The 10,988-nt window shown below is 42.2% G+C and overlaps 1 protein-coding gene and 1 pseudogene across 5 annotated transcripts in view; one reads left to right on the forward strand and one right to left on the reverse strand.

Annotated features, from left to right (window-relative positions):
- Positions 1 to 10,988, forward strand: part of Pcdh9 (protocadherin 9) — a 1,039,432-nt gene that overhangs the window by 382,194 nt on the left and 646,250 nt on the right. The gene's annotated exons all lie outside the window — the stretch shown is intronic.
- Positions 5,754 to 10,988, reverse strand: part of LOC116913842 — a 15,395-nt pseudogene continuing 10,160 nt past the window's right edge.

A 10,988-nucleotide genomic window follows, 5' to 3' on the forward strand; every position in this document is an offset into this window, starting at 1 on the left:
GACATTTTACAGGGCCGTTGGAACATTGTGGCGGGCTATGGAGTCATTATGGCTGTTCCAGGAAACTTTCATGCAAGAAATGTTCCGGGAACCATTGTACAGCAGGGGAGGGTGAAAAGTTCAAGCTCTTACAGACCCCACTTCTTCTTTTGGGGTAGTTAGGCGGCTTATTATTAATTTTTTAATTCTTCAGTCCCCACCGTTCCCAGTCAGCTCTTTGTCTACTTCCAGATCAAGATGGGAGTTTTCAGCTGTTCCTACCCAATGTTCTCGCTCTAAAACCCTGAAACTGTAAGTCCCCAATTAAATATGTTGTTATATAAGCTGCCTTGGTCACCTGCCTTATCACAGCAATAGAAAAGTGACGGAGACAGCTTAAAATAGCAGCACTTGGTAACAGGTGTACTGGTTTATGCAACTTTTAACTTTGTCTCCTCTTTCCAATTACCTTCCTGGTGCATCCTAAGTACAAAAACCAAATCACCTTGGACTGAGGAGATTTTTTTTTTTTTGGTTCCGAGTGGGGATCAGAACAGGGCCTTGCGCTTCCTAGGCAAACACCCAACCACTTGAGCTAAATCCCCAACCCCCACCTCTTGATTTTTCTTAATGGTGCTTGATCGTCCTTCTTAGTTTTAGCATTCTGGTAAATCAAAATAACAACAAAAATTAAACTTTTATTGATTTTTTTTAAATTCTTTGCCAGGGCATGGTAAGTTCTAGCTACCTTCATTGTGATGACTCTTGAGACTAATGTCTGAACCCTTGCTTTTCCCAAGACTGGAATGTTCCCCTTGTCAATAACAGATGGGACCTGTGGATTCCTTACATCAAGTCAGGCAATTGTGAAAGGCAGGAAGAGGAAGCCCCAATCACCCAACCACAATTAGCTGTGAACTTAGCTTTGCTGCACCTGGAGGCCATTCTGGGAAGAGAAAGCATCCATTCCAGGCAGTCCAATGAGAGAAAGCGATTGGCTTCATCCAGAGAATAGACTTAGTAGAGCTAAAATGTACATTTCTGATAATTTCCAGGTGATGAAGCTACTGTTGCTTGTCCAGACCCTACTTTCAGAAGTGTTGGTCTAGCATGCCTGACCGGTAAGTGAGGAGGTTGTTCAGGTTTTGATATTTATGGAATTTCTACTTTCCTGAAGTTCTAGGAATACATGGCAAGTAGGCTTGAGTCTAAATGAAGAACTTGTCTTCATAGTTTGCATGGTGGTTAGCGTTTGTTGATCATCAACGTGACAGCACCTGGAATTGCCCTGGAGATACACCTCTAGGCACACATGTGGAAGATTATTAGACTATTAGCTCTATTATGTAAGGTATTACTAGATTAGGTTGGTCTCTGGGTACGCCTGTGAGGGACTATTTTGATTTGACTGATTGAGTGTGAGACCCACCCACCATGTTGACTGGGACAGTGGACTGGATAAGAGGGATGAAGTGACCTGAAGACCAGCATCTTCCTCCTGCTCTCTGCCTGCAGTCAGGACAACAGCTCTCAGGCTCCTGCCGTCTTGACTTTCTACCTATAAAACAAAGGAAATCCTGTCCCCAAATGTTGCTTTCATAAGGTTATTTAATCACAACAAGAGAGAACTAAGAAAGACAGATTAGTTTTTACTTAACCTTCTTCAAATCCACAGGAATCTTAGCCAAGAGGTGTAAGTTATTGTCCAGGAAACCTGGGAATGTAGGGAAAAGAGACAAACACTACTTTCCCAGTGCTTTCCTTTCACAAGCATTTTATGGGAACACAGAATCTCAGAGACAGAAAGTGATCAACTGCGATGGAACTGAAAGGACACAGACTCCAGTCACGGAGTGGATACAATGAGTCACATGGTGGATTCCATGAGTCACATGGTAGATCCCATAAGCTCTGTTTCCAAAGCCCCTCTGCACTTATTTCCTTTTTCCCTGCTACCTGAATCCAGTTCCATCGTGCCTGCATCTTCCTGTCATATGTGACAGTATTAACACTTTGATTACCCATGATTCTCTGCTTTCCCCTTTGTATTCTGCTGCCCATGGTGCTTGTTCAAAAAACATCACGCTGTGATGTATTTATGCCTGGGTCTATCCTATAGCCACATAGTGACTTTCAACCATTAAAACTTAATGGTTTGAATTCTGCTGTGCCTAACACTAGTTTTTGTTTACATTTAAAGGGCAGAGCATTTGACTCACTTTTATCTTTGAGGGGAATCTTGCAACCAGGCTTCTCTGCCCCTGCACATAGAGTCTCTATGTCCCCTTTCAAGTACATAAATCATAAAATACCCCTCCCTCTGATTCGGTTGGTTTCATAGCATGAAAAACCAGGGCCAGGCTCTTTACAGATTCATTACTTCCTTACCTTGTCCAGTACAAAGACTGCAGCACTGTATCAGGTGTGACACATACTCTCATGCTCCCTGATGCCCCTGCCCTCCCCGGTCAGAGTCCACATCCCAATGTGAGCCCCCAACTCCATCTATCAGACTGCCCTCATTTCAAAGCCTCCAGTTGTAAGCAGGCAGGGCCGGCCAGAACTCTAGCTCCTACTGCTGACCCATCCATTACTCCACAGTGTGAAAACTGCCACTCTTGCAGCGCCTTCTCTGTGAGATTTGGGTCATGAAACCCACACTTGGGACAAGATGAAGCTCCTAAGCCTGCTGCCCTCCTTCATGCCTGCCTGCCTCTGCTCATTCTGATGCTTCCGACACAAAGCTCACCCTGGTTGCCTTTTCCTGCTATTTTCTCAGTTTAGTTCTAGACACTTTTTCAAATACACTTTCATGTATAAAGGAATACTTATCCTCTCAAATCTTGTAAAACATGAAGAATCGTGGACAAGAGCAACTGTGATTCATGCTTTCTTTGATTTATTTTTGCAAGGTTTTTTTTGTGTGTCCATATTTATTAGTCACACCTGTAAGTAATTTGCATCCTGTTTGTATCATGAGAAGTCTTGCTTCTTTAGTCCTTATCTCTTTTTCAAAAAATGTAATTCTAATAATGGCACCTTAGATCTTTATAGCCTCTTAGTGTATCTGTAGCATGGCTGCCATCAAGGAAGGAGGTAGAAATTGACAAACTTCCCAGAGGATCATGAACATTTACATCTCAATAACCTCCCTGTTAGTCACAGTGTTTGACTTGGCCCTCAATCATTTAATTCAGTGTCTGTATTTCTGTGATTAGGCTGCATTGTTTTCTACATTTCTCAATGATATGTGTTCCTTCTTCTGTGCACTGTCTTTGAGCGTGCTGTCAGTTTTCAGTTGTCCTATGTAGCCATTCTCAGTGCTTTAAGGAAACACCTGCTCCCTGAGAAGTTCTTCAGTCAGGTTTGCTCTGCTGGGGACATCTTAGCACTGCAGGAGCACATTGCTACTGCGAATCTCCATTTGCATTAAACCATTCAGGCTTGTCTCCCTCTAGTGGACAAGGAGCAAAGTGCACCTAGCCAACTGCTGTGCATGAGGTCTGTGTCGGGGATTTAATACTTTACTGATCAACCAGTGAGGATCCCTGCACAGTGGATGGTACATGGCTATCATCAGAGCAGTTTATCAGCATTTCAGGTAAAAAAAAAGTGCACTAAGCTCTTGGATAAGTCTAGGAAATTTTGTTTAAGGTAATATTAAGACCTACTTTGGAAAAACCACACTTGCATGACTAGATATTAAAATATTGCTGGCAATTATTTGCTCATGGAAACAAAATCACTTGCTTTTCTTTTATATTAAAAAGCAGCTTTCTTTGAAAAATCTTTAAAAATTTCATTTATGGATTCATCTGGTGCTTTATCAAATTCTCTACACAATTACCATAGCATACGTTCTAGCAGTAGGACACAAAAAGATTCACCTACTTAGAACAGAAGAAAAAGATTCATCATTCACATTAAACATAGAAACACAAGTTAAACCAAAGCCAAGAACATTTTTCAATTGTGTCGTACTCTCAATTTATCTTTCCTTTATTCCTAATTTGGCTTTTTCAGTTTTGCTATACATACATACATACATACATACATACATACATACATACATTCATACATTAGTTAAGTTAATACTGTCACTGAGGTTTCAGGCCAACCAGAGTTGAGGAAATTGGTTTTCTGCTGAACTGGAGGAGGGAGCTCCTCCTGTCTTTGGAAGAGATTGCCAGCTGCAGACCTTAAGACTGGTTCAGCATCTGAGGGTCAGGACGCTCAAGGACTCAAAAACTCTATCCTATCCCCACCTCTTGGTTTAGAAATGCTGAAGGCTCTTGCTGTGATCTCGAGCTAGGACCTTCTCTCCCAGTGCAGGGGCAGCCCATGCTCCACTGTCTCTTTGGACCACACATAGAGCTGCTGACTCTTGAGATCTCATAAGTGAGCAATTACAGTGCCCTCAGTGTCCTTCTGAGCCACGCTGTGCTCTGGTTCTGCTAGCAGAGCTCAAAGGAGCCCCAGGTACCATTTTATTCCCTCTTCTAACAGCTGACTGAAGCTGTACTATGCAGGTGTGAGGACCACTGCCATCACCCTCCACAGAGGTTACATCCTGAGTGGGCCTCTCACTGTGCTAAATGCCCTATGAGTTCACCCAGCTGAAATTGGTAAATAATCCAGCTCTTTGGTGAGTCACACACCAGTGTTCTCCCAAGAAACTTAAATCCTCTTCTTCAAAGAATCCATCAATGTGAAAATGGTTTCCTGAATTGAAAATTTTAGTCTCATCATGAAAGTTTTTGACCACACACCCCCCGACCCGACACCCCTGCCTCCAGACCAGACTTCAAAAGATCAGTTTCCTTTTATCCACTTTGAGTTGTTGGTCCTACTCACATGTTGCCTCATTTAACTACATGGAGTTATAGCCTTCACCTGTGGCCGTGAGCCTCTGAAATGCTCTCTCCAAATGCCTGACCTGATCTAGTTTCCCAATTCACTCTTCTGAAATGTATCTATAATTCAGATTATTCTTAGGTCATTTGACAAAAACAAACCAAAAAACCAAACCAAATCAACAACAACAAGGAGCAATGATGATACAAACTAAGTTAGGCTTCACTGTAAAAACATGGGAGCCATTGCTAGGCTTGTTCAAGAGCACCCACCGCAAAATTACAAACAGTAAAACAGTGTTGTTTCTACTGTATTTCAGTAAAAACCATAGGTCTTAAGACTGCTCTAAACATTTAGAACTATCAGGTACAAATGTGGAGGCAATTAAAACCATTGCTATAACACTGTTAACACTGTTTACAACATACAAATTTTAGTGGCTGTTAATAGTACATTTTTTTAATGGATCAAAAGGGTTTATGGAGACAGAGTGACAACGTATTGTAAAATTGGTTACTTTCAAAAGTAGATGACTTAATTCTGGGTGATACTTTAAATTTACTTAAATTACTTTTAAGTCTCTCTCTCTCTCTCTCTCTCTCTCTCTGTGTGTGTGTGTGTGTGTGTGTGTGTGTGTGTGCTCACATATGGTTATATGCACATGAGTGCAGGCGTTTATGGAGCCCAGTGGTGTCAGATCCCCTGGAGCTGGGGTTACAGTGGTTGTGAGACACCTGATATGGGTGCTGGGATCAAACTCCAGTCCTCTGGAAGAAAAGGAAATGCTCTTCAGGGCCGATGCATCTCTCTAGCTCCCCATGGGAGGTAATTTTAAGGATTTCAATTGTAAGGATTTTCCAACCACAGTTCTTTGTCCGAATGTGTGCTGTATTTTCAGCTTGCCAGAACATGCAAAGCCCTCACAAAGTGGATTCCATGTTAGTCCGCCAGGAACGGCAGCACCAGTTTCTGTAGATCAGAGGTCTTGTGAAAGCCTTGTGAAATAACATCCGGAATACTGAAGTCCTGAAAATGATGAAGATCCAGGGGTCCACAATGGAAATCACAGACAGAAAACGCAAGGCTTGGAGGTCTTCCAAGTCTCCGTCAGCTCTGTCCACAAGTTTAAAGGCTCCATAGTAAGCACGGTACTGTTGGAGAGGAAAAAAAATCATCCCGCAGATAAAGATAAAGGCTTTCAGAGGGAAGGAGTTCCATTATTTTGTTTGTCTTAGCCTGGAATTCTCACCCTGTGGCAGTTGGATGTGGATGGGCCTGAAAAGAGGAGCCTGAGGGACATCAGAGAGACCCAGGACACTGACTCCCTCAAGGCCTACGTTCTCAGATCAAAGACCCCAGGCTTCCTCACACAAATTCTTTTTATTTCATTTTTTACTTTTATATTGGTTTCTTTATGCACATTTCAAATGTTATCTCTCTTCCTGGTTTCCCCTCCACAAACCCCCGTCCTATCCTCCTAGCCCCATGCCCCCTGCTTTGATGAGGAAGCTCCCCCACCCACCCACCCACTTCTGCCTCACTCTCTAGCATTCTCCTACTTGGCCCCTCAAACCCACACAAAATCTTTAGTTAGTGTCCTCATATGCATGCTTTATTCAGTCCTCTCTTGCTTCTGTCCACTACTATTAGTTTGCTTAAAGGTAATTAGCAGACACATGGACACACCAGTGAAGTGGGGTTTTGAGTAGAAGTAGAAAGACAGGAAATATGATCATTAAAAGTAAGAGGTAATCAGATAAAAGTCCTGGCCATCTCACGTGAATTAGTCTTTTGCTTAAGGTAGACTATATAAGGTGGGAGTAGTAGGTACCCTAAAGATAGACCTGTGCTTACCTATGTCCAGCCTCCCTCTCTGCCTTAATGCCACCTGGGTTCTTGTAATTTCCTCAGAGCTCTGTGACTTGGCTCAAATCATGACTCTCTCTGCTGCCCTTCAGGTCACATTGCTACCTAAATCAGAACAACCCCAGACCACGATTTTGGGGCTGGATACTCTTTCTTACAGCATTAGACCTCCCATGCCTACTAGATTCTAAATCCACAATGAAACACATTGACCCTCATGGGACACAAACTTCAGAAATCATTATCAGTAGGAGTAACTGTGGTTAAGAGCACTGAAGGCCACCAGGAACATCTCTCAGAAAAGACGCACATTCCTAGAAGGAATCTCCTTAGCCTCTGCCTCCAATCTCTACAGCAGTCAGTGTCTTGGTTATTTCAATCCAGAGCATGAGGAACTTGACTTCCATTAGACTCACCTCTCACCTGTCACTGCTGTATGGACACCGTCTCTCTCATTCCTGCTTCACGATGCCAGCAGTAATAGTGGTGACTGTGACCACTTAGACCCTTCACTTCCCTGGCACAGTCCTATGGCTTTTAACATTTTCATGTTCTTCTTCCAAAAGACTTGTGGGTCAACAGTCATTGTCTTCATTTTACAAACCTAGAAATGCGTTAAACAGCCAAACAGCACTGTCCTTCAAGTCAGCTTAAATATCACCCTTTTTAGGAGTCTCTTTGAGATGGTGCCTAAAGGTCTAAGCATCCAGGTTAGAATCCTCTCTTCAGAGTCGTGGCTTTCAGGGAAGATGGAGACATCTACATCCAGTTTTCCTAGTTTTATGGAAAGTCACTGTGCCTGCTTTCCATGATTCTCAAGCCGGAATGAGATGGAGTGAAGATGGCTTCAAGCACAGGTTCTGGGATATTATAAACACTTGATAATTAACTTGTGTATCATTTGCTCAGCAGGAGGTGCCCCTTTAATCTGCCAAGCTCTCCATTAGCCTTAATCATTCTTCTCCCTTACAGTCTGTGCAGATGCATAGGATGTTTTTCTCATTGTGTATCTCACTCAGCTACAGGGTGCTGGATGAGGTAGGTAGGATGAGGTCCCATATCTACCAAATGGCTACGACTCAGACCACAACCTTAAATTGATTTAGAACCAAACATTTCACAGATGTGCTATATATTAGTTAATTTTTTCCTCAGAGAGGAGTGTGGTGAAATGTAATTCCAACCAAAACTCCAACCATGCAAGAATACTTGATAAAGGAATGGTCCCTGTATAATTAAAAGAAACATTATACTTTTAAATTAAAATTATATTTATTTATTTATTTATAAGTTTAGGGTTAGAGGCATCACAGCCCACATGTAGAAGTCAGAAGTTAACTCATGGGAGCTTGTTTTCTCCATCCTTCATGTGCATTTTCGAATCATGTGTGTACATGTCTGTGTGTGTATATGTATGTGTGTATGTGTGTGCACACTCATACATATGCATGAAATTAAAAATATTCTGAATATAAAAAGAGCATTCATTTGAGAGAGTGCCCCAAGGTGGGCTCAGCAGTCACTGAGAAAATGTTTCTGTTGTCACCTTGTTGTTTTACAAGGATGTTGGGGATTCAAACTCTCGTCCTCATATTTGCATGGCAAGCACTTCGCTAACTAAGCCATCTCCCCACACCCTACAACTACATTTTATAAACTTCCTAGGTTTACTATATGATATGATAGATATAGATTCAGATACTATCCATTTCAATACAAGTTGTTCGGGGCCTTAGTAATTTTTCAGAGTATTAAGAGGTCCTTAGATGCCTGTCAGTGTTGGCTCATCTTTTTATCCCAGCACTTGGGAGGCAGCGGCAAGTGGATCTCTGAGTTTAAGGCCAGTCTTGTCTATGATCTTGTCTTCAAATGCAAAAACAAAACAAACAAACGAAAGAAAGAAAGAAAGAAAGAAAGAAAGAAAGAAAGAAGAAAGGCAAAAAAGAAACAGGAAAAGAAAAATGATGTCCTTGGAACACTGTTTTGCAGACTGCTGCCTTGTACTAACATGAAGTCTCCTGAGGAGATCAGACTCCTGATAATTTGCTATAGTCACTAGGCACTAACAATAAGTGAAAGCAGTATTAGTAACAATACTGATGTTAATTTGTGAGACTAAGCACTGGGTTCTGTGGTATACACATACACATGCCCACACACATGCACACATGCTCACACCCTAACAGGTGCATGAATACACACTTACTCCAAATTGTTTGGAAAACCTTTTGTTTTTCCCCAGAATGTGGAATATGTGCACACCCATGAGACGTGGTAGAACAAAAACCTCCAAGTATAACAGCCTCAGTTTTCATGAGATGTATGTTTCATAATCTGTGGTCTGAAGGTTTCATTTTATGCATTTTGAAACAGCCACACTATTTTGGATTCCAGCATGAATTAATTAAGCATGAATTTAATGCTCAAATGTTTTAGATTGTGCAGCATTTTGGATTTTCTGCTCAAAATCACTCAAGTGGGCTGGGGAAATGGCTCCATGTGCAAAAGTTCTATGAAAGTTTGGGGATCTGAGTTCGACTCTCCAGAGCTCACAGAAAGCTAATGGTGAGGGACTTCTGTAACCCATGTATTCCTGTAGTGTCTGTTTGGATTTGTGGTAGACTCAGAAAGTTAGAATGTGGTTTTCAACCTTCCGAATGCTACAACCCTTTAATAAAGTTCCTCATGCTGTGGTGACCCCAACCATAAAATTATTTCACTATAACTTCATAACTGTTATTTTGTTACTGTTATGAATCATAATCTAAATATCTGATATACAGGTTATCTAATGTGTGACCTCTAAAGAGGTTATGACCCACAGTTTGAGAATCACTGAGGTAGAGTTACCTGAGAAGACAGAACTCCAATTTTTCAAACTGCTGTAGGCAAATCTGTGGAACACTACTTAGTTAGTCATTGATAGGGAAGGTCCCAGACCATTGTGGGTGGCACCACCCTGGGCAAGTGATCCTGAGCTGTATAAGAAAGTAGGTTGAACAAGTTACAGGGTACAATCCAGTGAGCAGTGATCCTCCATGATCTCTGCTTCAGTGCCTGTCTGCAGGCCCCTGCCTTGACTTCCTGCCCTGCCCTCCTTCAATAGATTGTGATATGAAGCAGTGAGCTGAATCCTTTCCTTCCTGAGTTGTTTTTGGTCACAGTGTTTTATCCCAGCAACAGAAATACGGCAAGAGAGGAGGCTCCTGTCCAGCTGGTCTACCCACCAGCAAACCAAAGATCGTGTGTCAATCAAGATGGCTGCTGAGCATCAACAACTGAGGTTGCTCTCTGGCCTCCTCATGTGCACCATGGAATGCACATGTCTGTACTCATATAGGTGCGCACACACACACATATACATGCACATGCTTCATATACAGAGCAAAGAAATCTCAGCGTGTGTGTGTGTGTGTGTGTGTGTGTGTGTGTGTGTGTGTGTGTGTGTGAATCCTACAGAACAAGTGTGGTTATCCCACAACAGGTCAGGTGACCCAGTAACTAATCCACTACCACAGCTGGTGAGGGCTGAACCTTGATCCAGACCAACAGCCAGTGCTGTTCTCTGTCTAGGAAAATGATTCCTGATTGGAAAAGCTACCTGGGGGACAGTTATCCAGAGCTTTACAAACTGTTTCCAGAATGGTTTTTCAAATATGTTAGTTCCTTTAATTCTCACAGTTACCCTAAGGCAATACAGATCCTGTAGAGATGTGCCCAAGGGCTGGGTTCTTTCATTGCTTGCACTGTTGAGTTATTCTCACCTGAAGCAGCAAAGCTACTGGTCGACTGCTTTGCTTTGGTCACAGCACAGGTACACTCCAGCTACTCTGGGTGTATTCTGTGAATATCCAGAGAATAAGGGCTTCAGGTCTGTAGGCAAAGGCAGTCAATAACAGATGTTCTGTTGAAACTAAAAAAGAAGCAGAGATAACATATGTCCCCACAACTTGTATTTACTTGTTTATATCTATAGGTGTTGTGTTTGCATGTAAGGGTTTACCACCGTGTGCTTATCCTTGTGTATCCAGCAGCAGGCGCCTGAACCCAGAACTGAGTTTACAGATGGTGGTGAGCTGTCATGTGTGTGCTGGGGATTGGACCTGTCCTCTGGAAAATCAGCTAATGACACTTCTAGAGCACGTCTCAGGTCCTCCTACAATTTCTATTTTTGACATAAAAGATGCAATGACAATAATGGGTATACCTCTTAAAGTATAGCTAATAAAAAAGATTGAATAGTTTTAATAATTTGAGTAGAGCTTGGCTTAATTGGGCTCAAAGTAAAA

Source organism: Rattus rattus, chromosome 12, assembly GCF_011064425.1.
Source record: "Rattus rattus isolate New Zealand chromosome 12, Rrattus_CSIRO_v1, whole genome shotgun sequence".
NCBI lineage: Eukaryota > Metazoa > Chordata > Mammalia > Rodentia > Muridae > Rattus > Rattus rattus.